Consider the following 24,806-nt stretch of genomic DNA (forward strand, 5'->3'; position numbering starts at 1 on the left):
GAAAACTGTGGTATATGGTGAGAGTCCCATTTTAAATCGTTAAACTGTTAACATAAATATTCCTATGTGCGTAGTCTGTATTTGAAATGAAAAAAGAAAAATCTCACTAAGTTCTTAAGCATGGGTTTAATTTTATGGCTACAAAAATGAAAGAGCTTGAACTAAGATGCCATATTAGTATAACTTCAATAGTCCTTATCCACCTTGACTAAATTCTAAAGTACTATATAGCAAAATATAATAAAAATATAAAGAACAAAATAAATGAAGAAATAGTCTACGTTCATGGGTCAGAAGATTCAATGTTGTCAAGATGTCGGTTCTTCCAAACTTGATCTATAGATTCAATGCCACTCCAATCAAAATCCCAGCAAGTTATTTTGTGTATACGAACAACTGACTCTAAAGTTTATATGGAAGGGCAAAAGAGGCAGAAGACCCAGAATAGCCAATTCATCATTGAAGGGGGGACAAAATCAGAGGACTGACACTACCCAATATCAAGATTTACTATAAAGCAAAAATAATCAAGACAAAAGAATATATAGATCAATGAAACAGAAGATCCAGAAATAGACCCACAGAAATAAAGTCAAAAGTTACCTTTGACAAAGGAACAAAGGCTACAATGGAGCAAAGATAGTCTTTTCAAAAAATGGTGCTGGAACAGGACATCCACATGTAAAAAAAATGAAATTTACACAGCCTTAATACTCTTTATGAACATTAACTCAAAATGGATCACAGACCTAAAATAAAATGCAAAACTATAAAACTCCTACAAGATAACACAAGAGAAAACCTAGATAACCTTGCGTATGGCATTAACATTTTAGATATAACACCAGAGGCATGATCCATGAAAGAAATAATTAATTGATAAGTTTAACTTCATTAAAGTTAAAATCTGCTCTGCAAAAGACAATGTCAGAGTATAAGACAATTTACAGACTAGGAGAAAATAACTGTAAAAGACCCATCTGATAAAGAACTATTATCCAAGATTTACAAAGAACTCTTAAAACTCAGCAAGAAAATGAACAATTTAAAAATGGGCAGAAGACCTGAAAAGATACCTCACCAAAGAAGATATACAATGACAAATAAACATATGAAAAGATATTTGACATCATATGCTATTATGGACTAAATTTTTGTGTGCCCCTATATATTCATGTTGAAATCCTAACTCCCAATATGATGGTATTAGCAGGGGTATTTCTGGAAGGTGATTAGGTCATGAGGATATAGCTGTCATGAATGAACTAATACTCTTATAAAAGAGATCCCACAGCTCTTTGGCCTTTTCTGCTATGGAAGGACACAAGAAGATAGCCATCTATGAACCAGAAAGCAAGCAAGCCCTCAGCAGACACCAAATCTTTAGCTTCTCAGCCTCCAGAACCATAAGAAATAAATTTCTGTTGTTTATAAGCCACTCAGTTTACGGTACTCTGTTAGAAGAGCCCAAAGGCACTAAGACATGTCATTAGGGAACTGCAAATTAAAACAAGATACAACTCCATACCTATTAGAATGGCCAAAATTCAAAACACTGACAACAATAAATGCTGACAAGAATGTGAAGCACTCATTCATTGATGGTGGTGGGAATGCAAAATGGTATAGCCACTCTGGAATATGGTTTAACAGTTTCTTACAAAACTAAACATATTCTTACCATACATACAATCCAGCAATTGTGCTCCTTGGTATTTAATGAACTTAAAACTTATGTCCACACAAAAATCTGCACACAGAAGTTTACAACATCTTTACTCATAATGGCCAGAACTTGGAAGCAATCAAGATATCCTTTAGTAAGTCAATGGATAAACTGTGGTACATACAGATGATGAAACATTATTCAGCACTCAAAAAACAAAAAAAAAACAAAAACAAAAACAAAAACAAAAAAGCTATCAAATCATAAAAGAAATGGAGGAAATGTATATGCATATTATTAAGTGGAAGAAGACAATCTGAAAAGGCTACATACTATATAATTCTAACTATATGACATGATGGAAAAAGCAAAACTATGGAGACAGTAAAAAGATAAGTGGTTACCAGGGGTTTAGGCAGAGAGATGGACAGGCAGGGCACAGAGGATCTTTAGAACAGTCTAAGTATTCTGTGTGGTATTACAATAGTGAATACATGTCATTATGCATTTGTCAAAACCCAAAGAATGTAGAACACCACAAATGAACCCTAATGTAAACTATGGTTTTTGAGTGATAACAATGTGTCAAGTATAGGTTCATCAATTTTAACAAACCTACCAGTATGATGCGGGATGTTAGTAGTGAGGAGGTTGTGCATGTGGGGACAGCAGGTATATAAAAGCTCCTTACACCTTTTGTTCAATTTTGCTGTGTACCTAAAACTGCTCTTAAAAAGTAAAGTTAATCAATGAGAAAAAAATACAAATAAAGTACAGAACAATTAAATGTTTCTATATTAAAGCAAGAAGTAGAAAATGTTTAAGTGTTGGTTTATAAAAACAGTTTCCAACTTGTTTTAAAATCAGGTACTTTGAAACTTGGAACACTTTTTAACCACGGTTACATAAATGGTGGTTTCAAAGTTGGCTCACAAGTCATTTCCCCATGACTTTAAATAAGGTACTGTTTATTTGCAGATCCCTGGTTTTTCTCTTAGTAATGGAGACATCAAAAATGCCTATCCTCCACTCCAAAATGCTAATTCAAACACCCATCACCCCTTCTCCTCCTAGTCCACTACGCTCTCAGATGAAGCCTACTGAGTTCTACCTTTTCTGAAACACAGAAAACAGGGTAAGGTAATCTTATTTATCAATGAGTTGTTCACTTGAACGAAGTTATCCACGGTGGTCAGAGCTTTGACTTATTTCTGGCATACAGAATAAATTTAATTAAGTACATCAAAAGCTAAATGAACAAAAGTTAGCTAGACTGGAAACCTAAGCAACCTCTGTATTGAGAAAATGTATCCCAACAAGAATAGCAGCTGTAGCAACAACAACAAGCATTTGCATTGACCAAGAGCTGTATGTTGCCAGGAGGCACTAGGTTAAATGGTATGTATCTCATTTAACCCTCACAGAAATACTATTTTGAGACAGATGCTGAAAATGAGAAAACCAAGGCTCACAGCAGTTAAGTAGTTTCAGTTTCCTCTTAAGTCTCATGGCTAGCAGCCAGTATCTAGACAGCATACAATCTTAATCATCTCTATTTCTTTTCAAACTTCAAACAATTGTTTTATAAGTGAACAGGTGGTATCCCTGAGTGCTAGGTTGAAAGTAATTAGGAGTTTACAATTTATTAGGGAGAGATATAAGACAATGAAAGAGGGGAATAAACTAGAAAACAATATAGGGAAATAATTCTACTAACTAAAATAATAGACCTCATTATCTGCTAGCAATTCACAATTATCTTCCCCCAGAATCACTTTTCTCTGGTAAATATAAGACCTTGTGAAGTCTAGTAAAGAATGATATTGCTTATTAATCCACACTGAGTATATGAATTCACTTTGATTCTGAAAAGTGTATTCGAGCTTTTACAATATGCAAAGTACAGCATTTTGCATACTTTCCACAGTAGAGTCAATGGAGAAAGTAGAAATATATTCATTCATTAAAGATTTGAGTGTCTACTGTTTGTGCTGGGTACCTGTGCTGGAAACTAAAGATAAAATAGCCACTGCCTTCAGGGAAATTACCACCTAGCTGGGGATATAGATATTAACCAAAAGTACAAAAAAATGTGAAACAGAAGATGTGGTACAAAGGAGAGGTATACCTTGCTGAGTGCTAGGGGGATGTGACCTAGTTAGGAAGATCAGAAAAGATTCACAGAGGAAGCAATGCTTGAGATGATATTTTAAAAACCCAGTGGGAGTTTACTAGAAGTAGAAGGGAGAACTGGAAAAGGCTGAACAGCATACGTAAATGCCCTGAGGCAGTAAGAAGCAAGGGGAGTGGCAAGGCCTATAAATAAGTTCACAGTGGTACAAGCAAAGAGAAGGTAGTGAAATATGAACTAAAGAGGAAAGTAGTAATAAATGTCTATGCAGAACCTTATCAGACTATATTAAAGGTATCTGTCTTTATTCTAAATGTAATAGGAAGTCATCAATACATGTTAAGCGAGGGAGGAGGGCATACTAATATTTACATTTTGAAAAGCTTCCTCAGTGTAGAGAGAATGGTCTGGAAAAGGACCAGAGGGGCTGTAGGGGGACTACTGTAGAGTAATCCAGGTGAAGATGATAGCAGGCTGTATTAAAGTGATATTACAAGAAGCTGATGGATTTGAGAGGTACTTAGGTAAAAACCAATCAAACTCATGTTTTTGAAATATGGGAGGTGAGGGAGATGGGGATATCAAAATTTGTAGTTTTCTGGATCGAGATGAATATAGATGCCATTAACAGTAGAGACAGGAACAATGAAAAAGAAGCTGGTTTTAGAAATACTAGGATTAAGATGTATTTGAGATAAACTAGAAATAGACATGTTGACGATGTATTTTCAAAGATATATACGTATCTTTACAACTCAAGAGTTGGGCCCTGGGCTGAGAACTTGGCACACAGGTGGTAATTAAAGACCTTTAGGTGGAATGGGCCAGATTATGAAGAGTGCAGAGTGAGACAAGGAGGTAACATCTGGGATGAGAGAACCACATATAAATCACGATAATATATGGCAGACCTGTGACAGGTAGGTGTATAATAGAGAGACAAAAAAAAAGTAAATGGGAGCAAAGCAGAGAGAGATTATGGGAAGAAACTGGGTTTGAAAAGGATATTACAAAATAAGGAAGACTTCATCTGCTAAGGATATGGGGATCATACAAGCTCACAGTGAGAAAAATAAAAAGTAACTTGGAAAGATCTCCAAGAAATATGTTAAATGAGGGGGAAAAAGGAAGGTAGAGAGCAGTGGATATGAATGTTTCTGCTATAGGGATAAACTATCTGCATGCTGGATGTGTGTGCTGGCAATATGAACTGACTCTCCTGGAAAGATACATAAGAAAATACTAATAATGGCTTTCTCTAAGAAGAATTTAGTAATCTGGAGTAGAAAGAAAACCACTTTTATTGTATATACTTTTCTATTCTGAATTACAAAAAAAAAAAAGTGAGTTTTATATGGCTGAAGCACTAAGACCACAGGAGTAAATCTAAACTATAAAAGATTTTAAATAGGCAAAGTAAATTTGTATGATATGCTTTGTTATCCTCAATCCTAAAACTGGAGAACTCTGGCAACAGAGATTCCCTAACTCTAAAATAACATAGATTTAATAAGAGCTTTTAGAGACCTTGGCTAGAACTACTTATCCTTTCTTAGGTAACTTCCTTCCTCCCATTGCACACTGTAAAGTTAAGGGCTCATCCAAAACTTAAGCTATTTTGTCACTATGCTGTAAATCTGTATCAAAAGTCAAACATATTTGACAGGATCATCTGTCTTATTTTTATTTTCCACCTTCTACTTTAAGACAGAGTATGACTGTGTAAAATACAACTAACAAGCTGACAAATGTGCCAAGCTCTAGTCTAGTTTATTATAAAGCTTAAACTAAGGACAGACTCCAAAAGCACCTGTTTGGCCATTAGTTTTTCTATACATTTTGTTTTGTTTTGAAGTTTGATATAAGGGCCAAGTACAGAAATGTAGCATCTCCTAGGAATTGTTTGTGTTGTGTGCTGCATCTTTGTTCAAAACTTAATAATGTCCACACAGAATCTTTGACTTGCAAAAGACTTTCAAAATTCGATAAACCTTTATCCTGCTTTATGAAAGATCATTTTCCTCAGTGGATAATATAATTATAAAACTTCAACATATATGTAGTACATATAGATATAAAACAGTGAGGTACTCCCGAAACTCAGTGTTAATGATTCATTCTTGTAACATTTATTGAGTATCTGCTATGTACTGAGCACTATCAGGTACTGAGAGCAGTGTGAAAAACAGAACAGACACCAGCCCTACCCTCATAGAGATTATACAAATACTGAACAAACACCACAAAATTATAACATGAAACAATACTGGATAAATCCGAAGTCACTTACATAAGCAGAGTATCTCCCGAAAAGAGTACAGGAAAAATAGCAATTAACAAATTGATCCTATGTTTTTTTTGTCCTAACAGATCTAAAGCATGGCTATATTCTCATCAGTTAACATTAGTTCACTCAAGTAATAAGGGGAGAAAGAAAGAACATGATGGATAAAATCTCCCAGGTGATTTTAATAAGCAATCCTGTTAGGAACTACAGCAGGTCCTTGAATATGTTGTTTCATTTTAAGTTGATAAGGCACCACAGGAACTTAAATCTTGGCTACATCAATTAGCGTATGATAAAATCAGTTTTGTTACTCAGTTGACCCTTGAATGCTAGGGTTAAGGGATGCCAATCTCCCTGCACAGTCAAAAGTCCACAAATAACTTCTGACTCTCCCAAAACTTAACTACTAATACCCTACTGTTGACTGGAAGCCTTCCCAATAACCAATAGTTACTTAACACATATTTTATATGTTATATGTATTATATACTGTATTCTTACAATAAGTAAGCTAGAGGAAAGAAACTGTTAAGAAAATCATAAGGAAGACAAAATACATTTATAGTACTGTCATATTTTTTGAAAAAAATTTAGGTGTAAATGGACCCATACAGTTCAAATCTGTGTTGTTCAAGAGCCAATGTACTTCATTTCACTTAAAGTTGCAGAACTTACCGACGTTAAGTGAGGACTTATTATAGTAGTTCACTATATTACTACATCTGAAACAATGGGTCAACATGACCTTGGCCACCAAGTGGATTCACCTGTGGAGCTTTAAAAATGACTGATTTCTAGGTCCTAGCCATCCTATCCCCCAACAAAAGATTTTGATTTAATCAGTGTGCGGTGTGGTCTGAGTTTAGAGAGGTTAAAAGCTCATCAGGTGATACAATGTGCAGCCAAGACTTAAAAGCATAAACACAAGGTAGAGCTATTAGAGACAGGTAAAATCTTATTTTAAAGTCCTAGTTAAACATTTAGTAAGTTCTTTCACTTTACATGCTAACATTTAGAAAATTCTACATAATGGAAAAATATATTATTATGTATAATATCTAATTATTAAGCCTAATCACTAACAGTAACATCAGTAGATATTATATGACCATTTTGCTATAAAATACTTTTAAAACAACTGAACAGTTTGAGACCTGTAACTATCATTCAAGGACTTTAGTAATATCTTACCATCTGAAAGAATATAAAACAGCAAAAGGTTCACTATATGACATAAAACACTTCTACTGGCATTATTGGAATACTATAATTAGATCAGAAACTTCGAATTATAAAAGCAGTTGCTACACAATAAGCAAAAACTACGTACTCCTCAGGATAAGGCCTTACAGAAAACACAATATCCTGTTAATGTAAACACACATTCTCTATCACCTCCAGCATTCTTTCATCTCGAAAGATTCTTTTTTTCACTTCCATCCCTTATTATCTGGGTTTGCCCTGAAGTTCAGTCTTTAGCGCTCTACTTTTCCCTATGTATAATGTCACAGATGTCATTACACGTACTATACACACCCACAGACATAAACACACTCTCTCACTCTCTCTCTTAGAGATATCCTGTTTCATATAAACTACATATAGACAATTTCTAAACTTTTAGTTGTAGCATTATATATTTTGCATTTATCTCTCTGCTTCATCAAGCACTAGTTACTGAACATTATATTTGTCCAACTGTTTACCTCAAACTCAACAAAGTCAAAATAATCTTCAAAATAAAACCTGGCCCTTCTCAAGACCAAAACTGTTGTACCTGACTGCAAAAGTGTTAAGAGGAACAGTTATGCTCACTACTAGTGGGAGGAGAAGAGTACAAGTTTTTTTAAAGGTTTCATAATCGCATGTGTCGAAAGCCATTCCTAAGAGACTATACAAAGAGATGTGGATAAAGACTTTGTACAAGGAAGCTGAAAGCAAATAACAATAATGAGACTCTAACTTAAAAAGTCCAACAAAATGGTACTATGAACTATGATACAGCCACTAAAAATCAAGATTTTGAAGACTGACATGGGAAAATGATAGAGTAAGGGGAAAAAAGGGTAACAAAACTGTATATAGTAATATATCAAAATGTGTAAAAAATATGTATATGTATCATACTTTAGAGATAAAATGGTTACGTCTACAAAGAAATGGTTGATTTTTATTATTTACTTTTTGCTTTTGAATCTTACCAAATATTCTACAATAATTATACTTTCATAATAAAAAAATAAATGTTATTTTTAAAAATAGCACTTTCATTTATCACCACTGGTGCGGGCATAAAACTTAAGATTTAAGTCTCATTTCTCATAGGGATCCATATCCAGTCATTCAGCAAGCTTTTTAAAACAATCCTTCTTATAACACAAGAACGGAAGCATTGGAAAGCCACGGAAATCCTCTGGAATTCTTGGAAAATTCCTCAGGTTTTTACTCATGCCATTTCTCCTACTTCCCTGATCACTCCTGCCTCTTTCAATATTCTTATCTGAATTCATTAATAAATAGAAGGTCCTCCCTAAAGCTAAAAGTAACTTCCTCTTTCTGAACTTATCTAGTACATTCTGGTGTTTGGCTTTCTGGTTAGGTCGCCCTGATGGACGGCCAACTAGAAGCAGAACGCAACAGCTTGAGGTCAAGACAGAAAACATGAAATATGTAAACCCTTGAAGGCACAGAATAGTATAGTAACATCTTTCACAATAACAGCCTAGAGTTAACAAGAAAAGACTGAGTGAAGTTCAGTACATACTTTGTTTCTTAAGCAAGAGCAAACATTATTTTTTCAAACATCTGGAAAACTTAAAATATGCTTGAAAATTGATGTGTTAGACCAAAGAGATTTGACAACTAAATGCAATGTGGTATCCTGCCTGGAATGGCTCCTAAACCAAAAAAAAAAAAAAAAAAAGATATAATGAAAAAAACAGATAAATCTGAATAAAGCTTAGAGCTTAGTTCATTGTAATTTACCAATATTGATTTCTTACTTTGGACAAATGTAGCAGAAGGCTTCACAAATATTCTTTAATTTGTGATTGCTTTCTCTTGCCTAAGGCACAGGCATCACTATAGTACTAAGTCAATTGTAGTAAAGTCTGCCCAGATGACCCTTCACTTTGTGATGGTGTCATGTGCCTCACACTCCAATGCTCTTCTAGATCACACTACCTCATATGCAAGGAAAAAGCTCGGTTATCATTCCAGTCAAAAAGCGAAAGCAACAGCCATAAATACAATTCTATTTCACAAAACCTTATCAAAACTTACAGTATTAAGAATCCTTTTTCACATCACCCACAAAAAACCCTGACATCCATTTTTAACAATTAGTACTGAGCTATAGTGATCATCTATATAAAAGATATTGCATACTAAGCCTCAATTTTCTGTTCAATGCCCCTAATAAAGAAAGGTAAAGGACTATGTCTCAAGTGCTATTTGATACTCTATATGAGGACTAAAACCTACTTTAAGGGGAAAAAATGCCAGTGAAATTCTAAAGTATAGTGCTTGTACTTCTTTGAGAAAAGGAAATGTGCTGAACCACCAGAAGGTACCTCTAAGAGACTACTTATAAAAATTCAAGTCTTCTACTCTTCTAAGATAGAGTATTTCATTTACTGCACAGTCCAACTCTTTTGATCAACTCAACATATATGACAGTAAGGAGATAACTTCAGAAAAATCCCATAAACTGTTTTGTTAAAAGACATTTAAACTGATTATTCTGAATATTATAGCTGCTGAAAAGGGATTTCCTTTGTGAGCAGACTAAACAGTTTTTCCAATATTTTTAACCTATGATCCAAATGAAAGCTCTAATGATTACCCTCCCTCCTCTTTTATATTACACCTTACACTACATAGAGATTCTATTTTATTCTAACCTTAAAAGTTTAGATGTTATAGCATTTTTATATGTCCCAAAACAGCTAATATAATGCTTTCTACAGAACACGTACTCAATAAATGCTTGCTAAATAAATGTTAAGTATGACAACAAGCATCAGGGCACAAGATGGAGTTTTTATAAAAAATTTTTTTTAATTTTAATTTTATTTTTATTTATTTATTTCTTTTTGGGCGAGGCAACCCTCTGTTGACCTCACAGATTGCAAGGATCTTGTCAGCTTACAATCTCTTATTTTTTATTTTTACACCTACAGCACCTGGTCTTCCTAGGTGGTCTCCCATCCAAGTACTAACCAGGCCTGACCCTGCTTAGCTTCCAAGATCAGACGGGATCGGGCTTGTTCAGGGTGGCATGGCTGTAGACTATAAAAAATTTTTTGACCTATCCATCGACTTTATGTACATTATCAGAAGCCAGACATTATAACTATGGTAAGGAAAACTGAATTTACAGATATGAAAATGGTTAAATGCAACACAGTGCCACATGTGCAAAACTAGAGATAGTTCAATGTCTCATGGAAGAATGAAGGGGATAGTATCTACTCTGCTTAACTGGGTATAACAAAAAGCTCTACGCATTCCTAGATAAAAGGCAATCCTCCACTTTCCCAGTAATAAGGAAAAAAGTTTCCCCTAAGCCTATTTAAGTATATCAATTTTAGGTACGTCAAGGAAACAGGAGGTTAGTCTATGTTTCATGACTACACTGCAGCCTTTGTATGGATCGTGAAGAGCTCTGGGTTGCTCTGAAAGAAATGAGTGTGCCTCAGCACTTAACTGTCTTGATGAGTAACCTGTATTGTGGATAGGAAGCCACTGTCAGGACAGAATAGAGAGACAGAATGTCTTCTTATAGGCAAAGGCATCAGACAAGGGTGCATTTTATCTCTTTTTGTTTAATCGGAATGTAGAACATATACAAAAACACTGGGCTGGATTCAGAGGAGTGAAAACTGCTGTGCAAGAAATATCAGTAACTTATAAGCAGATGACACCATCTTACTGGCAGAAAGTAGCTGTGATTTCTGATGAAAGTGAAAGAAAGTCAAAGCAGGACTGCATCTGAACATTAAGACAAAAATGACTACAGAAGAAATATACAACTTTAACATAAATAATGAAGACAAAGAAACTTAAAGATTCTGCTTACTTTGGTTAAGTCATCAATTCAAATGGAGGCTTCAGTCAAGAAATCAAGAGAAGGCTGAGACTTGGAAGTGAAGCAATGAAGGAATTAAGATCGTCAGGAAGAGCAAAGATGTGTCATTAGAGACCAACCTAAGGTTATACACACCTTCACATTCCCAATTACTATGTATGGATGTGAAAGTTGGAGAGCGAAGAAGGACGGTAAGAAAGAAACTGATTACTATGAAATACAATACCCGAGAAGAGCTCTGTGGATACTCTAGGTCACCGGAAAGACAAACATATGGGTCCTAGAGCAAATTAAGCCCAAAGCATCACTGGAAGGTAAAATGACAAAACTGAGGCTGTGTAATCTCAGGTACGTCATGAGAACACAGGGTTCTTTGGAAAAGATAATAATGCTGGAAAAGATCTAAGACAGCAAGAAAACAGAAAGACCAAGCATGTGATGGACTGACTCCATAAAAGAAGCATAGGCATGAATGTACAGCAGGGGTTCCCAACCCCTTGAACCGGGCCACACAGCAGGAGGTGAGCAGTGGGGAGTGAGGAAAGCATCATCTGTATTTACAGCACTAGCATCACTGCCTCAGCTCCACCTCAGATCATCAGGCATTAGATTCTCATCGGAGCACCAGTCCCTGGTGCCAAAAAGGTTGGAGTCCATTGAACTACAGGAACTGAATAGGGTTATGGAGGACAGGACATTGTGGACATAACTCATTCACAGGGTCACCAAAAGTCAAAGTTGACTCAATGGCAGATAAAATGTACACATAAGGAAAACAGTCAAATGGCCACTTAAAATATTTACTAGTCTTGCAAATAATGCTTTCCTTCACTCTCAGGTTTCATTAAAATTTTATTCAACCTCTTGACATAAGTCTTTATCACTAGAATCCTTTTCTAGGGTACATTACCATCACTTCTGTTATTGAGATGTAGTACTTTTTGATTCTGCAACTGACAGTTATTAGAAATTTTATCATAGCCTAAAGTAACATTTGTACAATCTTGAGACAAATTTTTTTATTCAATCTTAAAGTATATTCATTATATGCTCAATGTACCCATTTATTATATTTCTTCGTAAATGTTTTAATCAGCTTTGTTGAGGTAGAATTTATAATAAAAATCACCATTTTGAAGTGAACAATTTGATAAGTTTTGACAAACATGTAGTCCTGTAACATTACTACAATCATGATTTAGAACATTCCACTATCCCCAAAGGGTTCCTTCCTGTTCCTTGCAGTTAATCTCCTCTCCCCACCCTTTCCATGAGAACTACTGATGTGCTGTCACTATTATTTTGTCTTTTCTAGCACGCTGTATCAGTAGAAACATACAGTACATAGCATTTTGTGAATGGGTTTGTTAATTTCACATAATCTCTTTAGACTCATTCCTTTATGTAGATATACCACAATTTGTTTATCCATTCACCCAGTTGGTAGACACTGGTTTTCAGCTTTTGGCTATCAGGACTACATCTGCTATAAATATTCAAGTACACCTTTGTGAAACTATGCTTTCATTTCTCTTAAGCAAATGCCTGTGCGTTGAATTGCTGGGTGTATTAGTTTCCTAAGGTTGCTATAACAACGTATCATAAACTGGGTGGCATAAAATAACAGAAATTTATTTTCTTATAGTTCTCTAGGCTGGATGTGTGAAATCAAGGTGTTGCCAGAACCATGCTCTCTTAAAGGCTCTAGGAAAGTCTTTCTTAGCTTCTGGTATTGTCAGGAATCCTTGGCAGTCCTTTGTTTACAGCTGTATAACTCCAATCTCTCCTTCCACTGTCACATAGTGTTAAGTATTCTCCTCTTATGTTTCTATCCCATATTGCCATCTCTCCGCTCTGTGTGTGTCATCTGTGTCACTCTTTTCTTGTAGGAACACAAGTCATATTGGATTAAGAACTCTCTACTCTAGTATGACCTTATCTTAAGCTATAATGACCTTATTTCCAAAAAAGGCCACATTCTAAGGTACTGAAGGTTAAGACTTAAACATACCTTTTTGGGGGACACGATTCAACCCATAACACTGGTTAATATGGTAAATATATGTATGCCTATAACAAATTGCCAAACTACTAAAGTGGCTTTACCATTTTGCCTTCTCAATAGCAATGTATGACACCTCCAACTAATCCACACCCTCCCAAACATTTGGTATGATGTTTTTTGTTTTTTGTTTTTCATTTTAACCATTCTAGCATAGTTGCATCTCACTCTGCATTTCCTACATAATTAAATACATTAAGCATCATTAGAATTTATATAGCCTTAAAGGTGACGTGTCTATTAAATCTTTTGCCTATTTTGAGCTTTTTTGTTTTGTTTTGTTTTTAGTTTTTGCAATTAAGATGTAAGAGTTCTTCATATGTTCTGGATAGAAATCTTTTATCAGATAAAGATTTTGCAAATATTTTCTATCTGTGGCTTGACTTTTCATTTTCTCAAGTTTTATTTTGAGAAGTCCAATTTACCTACTTTTTTTTAAATTTCATGCTTTTAAAAAATCTTTGCTTAATCCAAAGCCATGAAAACTTTCTCAAGTTTTATTCTTGGAGTTTTATTGCTTTAACTTCACTTTCTAAAACTCATTTAGAGTCAATTTTTATATATGATGTGAGGCAAAGGTCGAGGCTCATTATTTTGCATATGGATATTCAATTATTGTAGCATCATCTGTTGAAATCATTTCCCTACTGAATTACCTTAGCACATTTGCCAAAAATCAAGTGACCATTTATGTGACCATCTATTTTTCGGCTCTCTACTCTGTGCCACTGATCTATATGTCTATCATTATACCAATACCACACTATCTTGATTACTGTAGCATTATACAGTACATTTTGAAATCAGGTAGTGCAAATCTGCCAACTTTTTTCTTCATTTTAAAAAGCCAGAACATCCAAAATGGTGCCAGCTATGATCCAATCCCTCTATCCTGTCCATTTCAAAGAACAATTTGATATTTCAAAGATGTCACTCAAGAAAATGAGGATTATGTCTCTGTAAAGGAAAATACTATATTGATATCAACCACTACATTGGAGGCTTACTTTAATATATACCTAGAATTCAATATAACATAAAATACTGAATCCTAAGGCAGCTGACGACTAAAGTATTAAAAGAATTCATTATAAGTTTTATTGCCTATTATGTGACCCTTCTCCTGCCCCCATGCCCCACTGCAAGTACCCTGAGGACACATAGAGAAAGACTTGTATTAGCAATAATACTTATTTAAAAATTAACTCCTTAGGAACATATTTTTTAATCAATAAAATAATAATAATGCTTACATGTAAAAAAGAAAAATTAGTAGGTGTAAAAACTATTGCAAGGACCAAAAAAAATACCTCAGGAAAAGGAATGTTATCATATGCTCATCCTTATATATTCTCTATATAATCTGTATCTCTATTAGAGATATATATTTCCCTGCATCATATAAATCACAACAGGTGCATAAGAAATTTACTTGTAGGTTTTACTTTTCACTATTAAAAGTGGTGTTGTCCATTAAAGAGTGAATACAAATACTGAAACAAAACAGTTCTTTTGCTATAATGTACACAAATTAAAAATTCTGAATACTAATACTAAAATACTTAAGTGATTTGAATAGTTTATGAATGATATGTATATTATTTATTATTATGTAGCTTTTCCAAAGGGCATTTTGCTATTTATCTAAATAGAATTTCTCTATCTGGAATTATCTAAAATACTAGTATCTCACCTTTCCCCTTCCTCTACCTTTCATAAATTACAAGTCTCAAACCAATTCTTTCTTAATGATGTTATTAATAGATCCTTTAAATATATTAACTTCAAAAAAATTTCCACAATAAAGTTGTGTTTAAATTCAAACTGATTTTTTTTCTATTACTCAATCCTTTTCACCTGTTGAAAGTCACACTTTGTCCTTCTCAATACCTCTTTTGAGACTTCGATATAAATAGAAATGAAATATAATTCAACATACACTGAAATTTGAGTAGGGCATAACATAATATTGTGACATGCTAAATCCAGAAAATTTCAGATAGTGTTTGATAATCCTAAAATTACATCAAATACTTGCCCATAAATTTCGGTAGTTCTGATTCATAGTCGGAAATAAGGAAGCACATTTAAAAATGATATTTTTTTTCAATCTTGTTTTTTTGCATGTTCAAATGATGGAGATACACTTAAATTTTACTTTTATTTTTTCAGAGCCTAAATTTTTCTTATTTATAAAGAAAAAAATACCAGGTTAAAAGATTCAGAGTGTTAACAATAAAGAAATGGATACAAATGAGACAGTGCCAATATACAAAGAACATATTCAAAAACACTGAATGATTCACTCTAATATTTTTTTGAAATTTCGATCTTATCCACACTAGCTACACTATGGAAGTTCCTGTTGACAAGAGCCATCTGAATAAGCTGGCCAAATGATTCTTTTGCAGTCTCTATATATGGAATAACAATATACATTTTTACCAGAGAGCAGAAGCTGATAGAAAAATAAATGTCATCGATTAAAAATTTCTCTAAATAAATGTCATCAATTAAAAATAAATGTTAAATATGTATTATTTCATACAATTGCTACCAGACCAATAAGGCCACGTTCTACTTTTCCTTTGAAATAATGATGTTTACTTTAAGCCTTCATAAGGTATTTCTTCAACATAAAAGTTCACTTTGTCAGAGATAACTCCCAAGAAAAGGTGGGCACGGAATCTGCTCCAAGTAGCACTTCTTCAGAAAATAAAAACCTCGGAAGAGTGATTATCAGCAGTTTTTGGTTTCTAGGTCTTGCTGATGGAATGAATACCTCCCTGATGCAGGTTTCTTACTGCAGAAAATAATTCTTGGATGATAAGAATAGGTTACATGGTATTCCAACAGTGGCATTTGTGAGCCTGGAAAACTATGAATTAGATGAAACCAATGGTATTTAAAAAGTCTTTAGTCTGGAACCATTTAAATCAGGAAAGGAGCTGTTGGTATTAAACTGTTCTATAGTCCTTGTGTTATAGGAGAGGGTTAAGATATTAACTTAGGATTTCTTTTAGTAGGTATGGTAAAATGTCAAGGGAAACATAAGAAAATAGAACTAGTGCATAAGCCCAGAGTTAACGTCATATTCAAGAGACAAAAGCTGAAAACTTTTCCTCTAAGATCAAGAACAAGATGCACACCCTTTCTTGCCATTCTTATTAAATAAGAGTATTGGAAGTCCTAGGAAAAGCAATTAGGCAAGATAAAGAAATTAAAGGCATCCATATCATAAAAGATGACATGATATTAGAGACAACCCTCAATACTCTACCAAAAAACAAAAAAAAAAAAAAAAACTGATAAACAAATTCAGTTCCAGTATACAAAATGAATATATGAAAATTAGTTGAATTTCTATAATGAACTACCAAAAAGAGAAATTCAAACAATAATTCCATTTACCACTGCATAAAAAATACTTAGAAATAAATTTATCTAAGGAGGTGAAAGATTTGTACACTGAAAACTCTAAGACATTGATGAAGGAAAGTGAAGACAAATAAATGGAAAGATATTGTGTGTACATAGATTGGTAGAATTAATATTGTTAAATGTTCATACTACCCATAGCAATCTACAGATTCAAAGCAATTCCTACCAAAATTCAAGTGGCATGTTTTGCAGAAAAAGAATAAACAATCCTAAAATTTGTATGGGAGCACAATAGAATCCTGAGAAATAAGAACAAAACCAGAAAGTATCACATCCTGATTTCATACCTTTTTATAAAGCTAGTATGGTACTGATATAAAAACATATCAAATGTTGTCTACAGCTATGCCACCCTGAACGTGCCCGATCTCATCTGATCTCGGAAGCTAAGCTGGGTCGAGCCTGGTTAGTACTTGGATGGGAGACCACCTAGGAAGACCAGGTGCTGTAGGCATTAAAAAAAAAATCAAATGAATGGAAAAGAGAGCCCACAAATAAACCTACACATATACAGTCAATTAATTTGTGACAAAGGATCCAAGAATTATGCTGAGAGAATGGTCTATTCAATAAATGGTGTAGAGAAAACTGGACAGCAATATGCAAAAGAATGAATGAAACTCAACCACTACCTTACATCATGCAAAAAAATCAACTCAAAATGAATGAAAGACTTGAACGTAAAACCTGAAACCATGTAACTTCTAAAAGAAAACATAGGTAGTAAGCTCCTTGATATCAGTGACCAAAAGCAAAGGCAACAGAAGGAAAAATAAACAAGTGGGACTACATAAAACTGCACAGCAAAGAAAACCATTAACAAAATGAAAACACAACCTATAGAATGAGAGAAAATATTTGCAAATCATATATTTGATAAGAGGTTCATATTCAAAATATGTAAAGAATTCATATAACTGATTAAAAAATAGGTAGAAGGTCTGAACACACACATTTCCAAAGAAGATACATACATGGCCAACAGGTACATGAAAACATGCTCAACATCACTAATCATCAGGGAAACGCAAATCAAAACCACAGTAGGGTATCACTTCATACCTGTTAGAATGGCTATTACCAAAAAGACAAAAAATAAGAAGTGCTAGCGAGGATATGAGGAGAGAAAACTTGCGCATTGTTGGCGAGAATGTAAACTGGTGCAGTCACCATGGAAAAAACCCTGGAAAAATTAAAAACAGAACTACCACATGGATCCAGAAGTTATACTCCTGGGTATTGATCTGAAGAAACAAAAACACTAACTCAGAAAGATATACACACTCCTATGTTCACTGCAGCATTATTTATAATAGCTAAGACATAGAAACAAACTAAGTGTCCATTGACAGATGAATGACTAAAGAAAATGTGGTACACACAAGCCATAAAAAAGAAGGAAATCTTTCCATTTGCGATGACATGGATGAATCTTGAGGGCATTATGCTAAATGAAGTTCAGTCAGACACAGAAAAGCAAATACCGTATGATCTCGCTTTTATGTGCAATCTAAAACAAACAAACTCACTGATATAGAGAACAGATCCAGATCAGTGGTTGCCAATGGACTAAGCTAAATAGATTAAGATAGTACAGACTTCCAGTTATAAAATAAGTCCTGGGAATGTAATGTACAGCATGGTGACTATAGTTAACGATATCGTATTTTTAGAATTTTTATTAAATTTACTGAGGTGACATTGGTTAACAAAATTATATAGGTTTAAAGTATACAGTTATATATCATATAATACATCAATTATATAATACACATTGCACTGTGTGTTCACCAAAGTCAAGTGTCCTTCCATCATCATATATCTACCCTACCCCACCCTACCCCACTTATTGTGGTAGTTATTTCTTAATATACAGATATGTGGAATCACTGTTATACACCTGAAACTAATATGTTAAATGTCAATTACATCTTTTTAAAAAAAAAAAAGAAAAAGATTGTAAAAGTCCAATTACATTGATATGACACATATAGTGCTCAAAAATAAGCAAAAAATATACTGTTTAGGAATATACACAGAACCTGTATTTTTATAATAGGGAAATAAATTTTGGGGGGGATAAATTTTAAAATTCTCATCTAGGTGGGTGAGAGGAAGTAGAGGGCTACATAAAGACAATATAGATACACTGAATGATATATTCTAGTTCTTAAGGTAGGCAAGAGGTCATTGTGTTTTACTGTTGTGCTTCATCGCATGTTACACCTATTTTTTCTGTGAGTTATGTGGTGTGTTATTTTTTTCTGTGCATTATGTGGTGTGTGCAGACTTAATGAGTACATTCACATACGAAACAAGAATATACTTTTTCTTTAGAATCAAATGACTAAGTAGAGTAATAGCAATGTTGAGTAGAAGATGGCAAATAAAACCTAGCAGAACTATATTCAACTTCGATACATTTTTATGTGGAAAAAACTACTAGGAGAGAATGTGGGGTTTTGGGTTTTTTTTGGTCACCCTAAAAGACCTTTAAAAGATATAATATGCTCCAGTACTCTTGCTTCTCATACTTATATATTTTTTCAAACATTTAAAAAAAAAATTCTAGCATCCATAAGGCCTGAATAACAAAACATTTTATAAATGTCTACCCATAAATGAATTCTTATATTTTTTTAAGTTAAAGCTCAGAATAAAATGGCTTTTCATCTAGGAATTCCTATTCAAATCTTTTCATTTAATGGGTCAAACAGTTCTACTTGTAAATTTCAGATTACAAGAAAACGCCAAACAACCTATAAAGTATGTCATCCACATCTGCTATACTCAAAAACCCATTTTTCTGTTTCTATGAAAATGTCTAAAGTATTAGCTTCAAATCATTATTTTCAAAATTTTTGACTAAATCTTCCAAAGGGTTTGAATTTTTCAGTTTTTCCCACTGTTTTAATTAAAGCTAAGTATTCATTATGTCCCAACACACTTGATCCTACAGCAAAAATCTCTTCAGTTCCATAGTCATTTTATTAACTACTTTGGTGATTCTAAAAGAAATAAAATTGCTTCTTGGTAATATTCAAATTTTAACATTTTTGAACATTAAAAATAATTTTTACACATTTTAGATAAAATATGGGTACAAATTTACATGCAAATTTCCACAAAACCGTTTCCTGATCTTTTGAAAACTGTTTCCATATAAAGTTGAACTATTTTAGTTTTAAAAACAAAAAAGGACTACACATTGACATTACACTTGTTCTTACAGAAGGCGAGGTGTGAACTCAAAGTTTTCTCTTATTAAATAATAGACTGTCACTAAAATGATTCTTTCCCTCTAATATATGTAGATGTGACTGTGGAAGATTATTAACAGCCAATAATATGATTCAAATCCAGAATTACTATGACCTGCATTTCCATCATTTCTGAGACAAGTTCAGTAACACAGCATTGTCGTTATTTAAATCTGGGCAGGGGGTCGGGGGGAGAAATAACATGGTATTTAACAACTATGATTAAAGATACCTCAGATAACTGTTCTAAAATGTACATTCCAGGCAATTACACCTGTTTTCATAATAAATGCTTAAAGAAAATATCAAAGTTATATCTTGCCTAACATGGCTAAACACATTCTAACATGAACCACCAGAGAAAAAAATAGGTAGCATCTTCAATGACAAAAATTAAAATTATGACACTGAAAATTATATTTATAAATAAAATGCTGGTAATAAAAACATTTTCCAAAAGCAAATTCACTTCCCTGTCTTATATTTTATTAATGGCAGGGTTTCTGGTCCATTTAAGAAAGTGTCTAAGCTAGTGAATATGTTTAGGAATTCAAATGTTGAACAAAGTAGTCTGATTTCTGGACAAAAGCCCAGATCCACCCTAAATCCTAAACTGTATCTCAAAACACTGTTATCCCTAAAAATTATTTGGTATTTTTAACTGAGAATATTTCCAACTTTAGTCCCAGAGCCCACCAATGTCTGACTGACTAAAGCTACAAGAATTGGTTATGCTGAATTCTAAAAATCTTTTAACAATTTTTAAAAATTGGTTGTGCTGTCAATGGGATCATGAGATTTTATTATTTTACTGTTATTAATGAAGATTAAACAGTATGATAACATAAATCAGAAAAACTTACTTTTGAAATTTTATTATTACAATTTAAGAAAATTACCTAAGTTTAAAAAAATAGACACCCTTATTTCATTTCTATTAAAGACTCTGGAGATCACATATTTGCTTTTTTAGAGTGTACCAGTTTTTCATTTATAAAACTGCTATATCAAACGGCCTTTTTAAAAATAAATTACTCAGTGATAGAATCTATGTGGTGGGCATAAAGGGAGTCAATACAGGGAGTCACTATAAAATTTTTAGCTTTGCTGTATGTTTAAACATTTTCATAACGTTAAGAGAAAAATAGATTACTATAACACTGACTCATATCTACACAGCAGCACATCACAATTACATTTTTATAATATCATATGTAAAATGTAAGGTTGAAAATAAATTGAGAAAAAATTCCAAGTATACAATTCTGTTTTATCAGAGCTTTACTTAATTTGGTTATTGCTCATTCATTCCATAATGTCTGAAACTCAGTTTCCAAAATACTTCATTAAATGTTCATTCCTTTTTGAAAACTTTTCTGAAATATTTTTCATACAAGGTGAATGAATGACATGATGGCAGGATGGAAGGATAGAGTCTTGCTTTTTCCTAATCGAGTCTTAACATAACTCATAATTCACTTTAAGAGTCAACTTTATATACTCTATCAACCATTTTCAGAGAACAAATCAGTCAAAAAACTAATGCCGGAAGAAGACAGTTATTAATGAATATTTTTAAAAAGAGTCCTTGGTGATTACTGCTCAAGTCCCCATATCAACCTTTGGCTCACAATGGAGGACTGAACATATATATTTAAGTTTATTTCCTCCGCTTCACGACCTCTTACAATGTTTAAAGAAATGACTAATCAGATCTATAATAAACATGCGTACTGGATGAGGTTACAATTTGGAGAAGTATCATAAAACATACGTTTTTCAATTGCTCTATCACCATGACAGTAGGAGACAGGGAGGAATAAAAGGGTCTACTTAAATTAAGGATGATAATAACAAAAGTAATACTGTAACATTTACTGAGCACTAACTTAAGTGGTAGGCATTATATTAAGTAAGTTCTATGTATCAGTTCATTTAGTTCTCACATATTATGAGGTATTATTATCCTCATTGGAGAAAAGAAACTGAGGTACAAAGAACTTAACAGACCTAAAGTCACACATGTAGTATGTGATACCAAGAGACAGCCCATGCTCTTAACCCCTTTGCTATACTGGATATCCATATTTTTATGTCCAGAAATATCCAGAGGTTGTCAGAATGGAGTTACTTAAAGAGCATAACTATTGCTGAGTCAGGTAGTGTTAAGAGATGCTGCACACAGTCACACTGGCCAAAGTTCCTCATCTTCTTTCTGATGCCACACAATTCATGATTCCTTATCACCAAATGAAAGGGTAAAGCATTAAATTAATTTAAATTACTTATCACAAATATCATTGATACAGGAGTCCCAGTTGAGGTTGAACAGGAAACACTTTGCCTTCCTGTTCAGCTCTCTTACTGTAGTAAACAAGTGCTCTTCTTAAGGTCTAGTTAGTACCATGGATTTTTGCATTTTTGTGTTTTGTTGATGATTTACTGTTTGAAATGGCCCCCAGATACAGTGCTGACGTGCTGCCTAGTGTCCCTAGTGCAAGAAGGCTTCAATGTCCCTTATGAGAAAGTGTGTTGAATAAGCTTCCTTGAGGGATGATTTAAAATGCGCTAGTCATAGGTTCAATGTTAATGAATTAACAATGTATATTAAAGGTGTCCTTAAACAGAAACATAAACCAGGTTATGTACTTATCTGGTGACCAAAATATAGGCTCACAGGAACCTAGCCCTGTATTTTCCTTAGGAACGATGCTTCGATATTCCCTAATTCAATGTCTACCGCAACACTAGAGAACATGACGACTGCAAATAACAAGAAATGGCTAAAATTCTTTTAGAACCACCTGATAAATCTTCCTGAAATGGATAGAGGTAGCGAAATTAATCTTATTTTCTAGGCAGTCTTACTGAAAAGGTTAAATTTCTAATCAGATTTAACCTTTGAAATGAAACATTCATTTTAAAAAAAAGGTGGTCCACAATTCCTAGACTTATAGCATATTGGCCATAACAAACATTAATCAGGACATCAATACGCATTCCCACATAAGTTCTAATATTACTGTTAATGATATCTTTTTACAGCTGTACTGCATTTTACAATTTCTGAAATGACACACATATTATTACTTTACCTTCATTAAAGTTGTGAGGGCAGCTTTTACTCTTAACAACTAATCAAAAGAGAAAAATTAGTGGTTTCATATATAAGGAAGACTAACATCATGAATTCTCAGTACTGTTACTCCAAACCAGCAGGTGCACTTACAAATCATTTAGGTTAAGAGAACAAAATCCAAAAACATTTCCCAACCTACTTATGGTCTTTGAAAAAGATAAAGTATAAATTAACAGAAACAGATAATTAGTCCACAAGAATATTAAGAATCAATCGGTTCAAACACTACTAAATTACTTTAGTTGGTTCCATAACCACAGATATTGACATAGCATATCTAAAAGAAAAATTATAACTGTGAGATGAGAACAGCTTATAACTATCTGAATAACTGATCTTTAAAACTTAGATAAGGACAGAAAAATATAATTTAAATGAGTACATAATTTCAAGAGGGAAAACATTCCACTGGGATTAATATCTTGTTTGCTAGCAAACATACCACAATCCTGACTAATCTCATATTTTTTTAGTTGCAACTATGTTACTACATATGCAAATCCACAAGAATTGGTATAATGCTATAGCAACTATATAATCCACATTTCTATACTTGTTAAACCATCTTTCTGAAATAACTACTGCTTTTTATGCAATAACCCTTTCATTAATTTCAAATGTATATACACCAAAAAAACTGAAACTTTCCAAATAAAATATTACAAAACAGGAAAAATAAAATTCCCTCCTTCTTTTCCATGTTCTATTATTCTCTAAATCTGAAAATTAAATAAAAACTTTAATCTACCCAGTGAGCTACAACCGTATCACTAGATTTTACATTCACATCAAGGAATTCCTGGATATGTTAAGATTAATGTAAAGTTTTCTAATTTCTATGACAGCTAATATTTTTTTCTTATGCACTGCATATGAAACTTTTATAATTGTTTATAATTGTTCGCCTTCTTTCTCTTAGCTTTATACAAAAACTAGTTTGAACATTTCCTCTAAATCTATACTAAAGCTTTTTTATTTGACCTTAAATACCAGAAACAAAGGAGAGTTTAGTAACATTCGCTCAGCACATGGAAATGTGGTAGTGGCATGTTGAAAGAATTATAAAATAAAGAGTAAGAGGACAATAATCTGGTTTTAGTAGACTATTATTTATGATAAAAACTTCTTATTAACTGTTACAGGTTGAATTGTGTCCCACCCCAAAAGACGCATTGATCCCTTAACCTACAATACCTCAAAACGTGACCATATTTGGAAACAGAGTGACTGCCTAAGTAATTAAAAATGAGTCATACTAGAGTAAAGTGGGCGGTCACAGGATAACAAGGGCAGAGGCTGGAATGATGCATCTATCTACAAAGCAAGGAAAGCCAAGGATTGCCTGCTCACTAACATTAGGAGCTGGAAGAGACAAGGAAAAATTCTCCTCTACAGGCTTCAATGGCCCTGCCCACATCTTGCTTTCAAGAACATCTGGCCTTCAGGACTGTAAGACAATAAATATACATTTAAAGCCACACAATTTGTAGTACTTTGTTACAGCAGCTCAAAGAAACTAATTCATCAACCTTACAAAACACACACACGCACATACACACAGTACATAGACTTAAAAATCACTGGTACATCATGCTCTCCAATGAAAATAAATTTTAATTTAACTACAAATGAAGCTTCCCAACTCCTGAGAGTTCTGTAGTTGCTATTATTCCTTCAAAATGAAAATAAAATCCATGCTATGCTTTCCAAAGTAAGATGAAACAAATTAAA

At 33.4% G+C, this 24,806-nt stretch overlaps 1 protein-coding gene, 1 non-coding gene and 1 pseudogene across 4 annotated transcripts in view; 1 reads left to right on the forward strand and 2 right to left on the reverse strand.

Moving 5' to 3' along the window:
• Positions 1-24,806, reverse strand: part of UBE2E3 (ubiquitin conjugating enzyme E2 E3) — a 79,965-nt gene that overhangs the window by 11,323 nt on the left and 43,836 nt on the right. The window lies entirely within an intron of this gene.
• Positions 10,257-10,375, reverse strand: LOC111739450 (annotated as a pseudogene).
• LOC111739313 lies at positions 17,012-17,130 on the forward strand. The gene has a single exon (XR_002780212.1). It is a non-coding gene; the product is annotated as a 5S ribosomal RNA (ribosomal RNA).

Source organism: Pteropus vampyrus, unplaced genomic scaffold (assembly GCF_000151845.1).
Source record: "Pteropus vampyrus isolate Shadow unplaced genomic scaffold, Pvam_2.0 Scaffold2, whole genome shotgun sequence".
NCBI classification, from domain to species: Eukaryota; Metazoa; Chordata; class Mammalia; order Chiroptera; family Pteropodidae; genus Pteropus; species Pteropus vampyrus.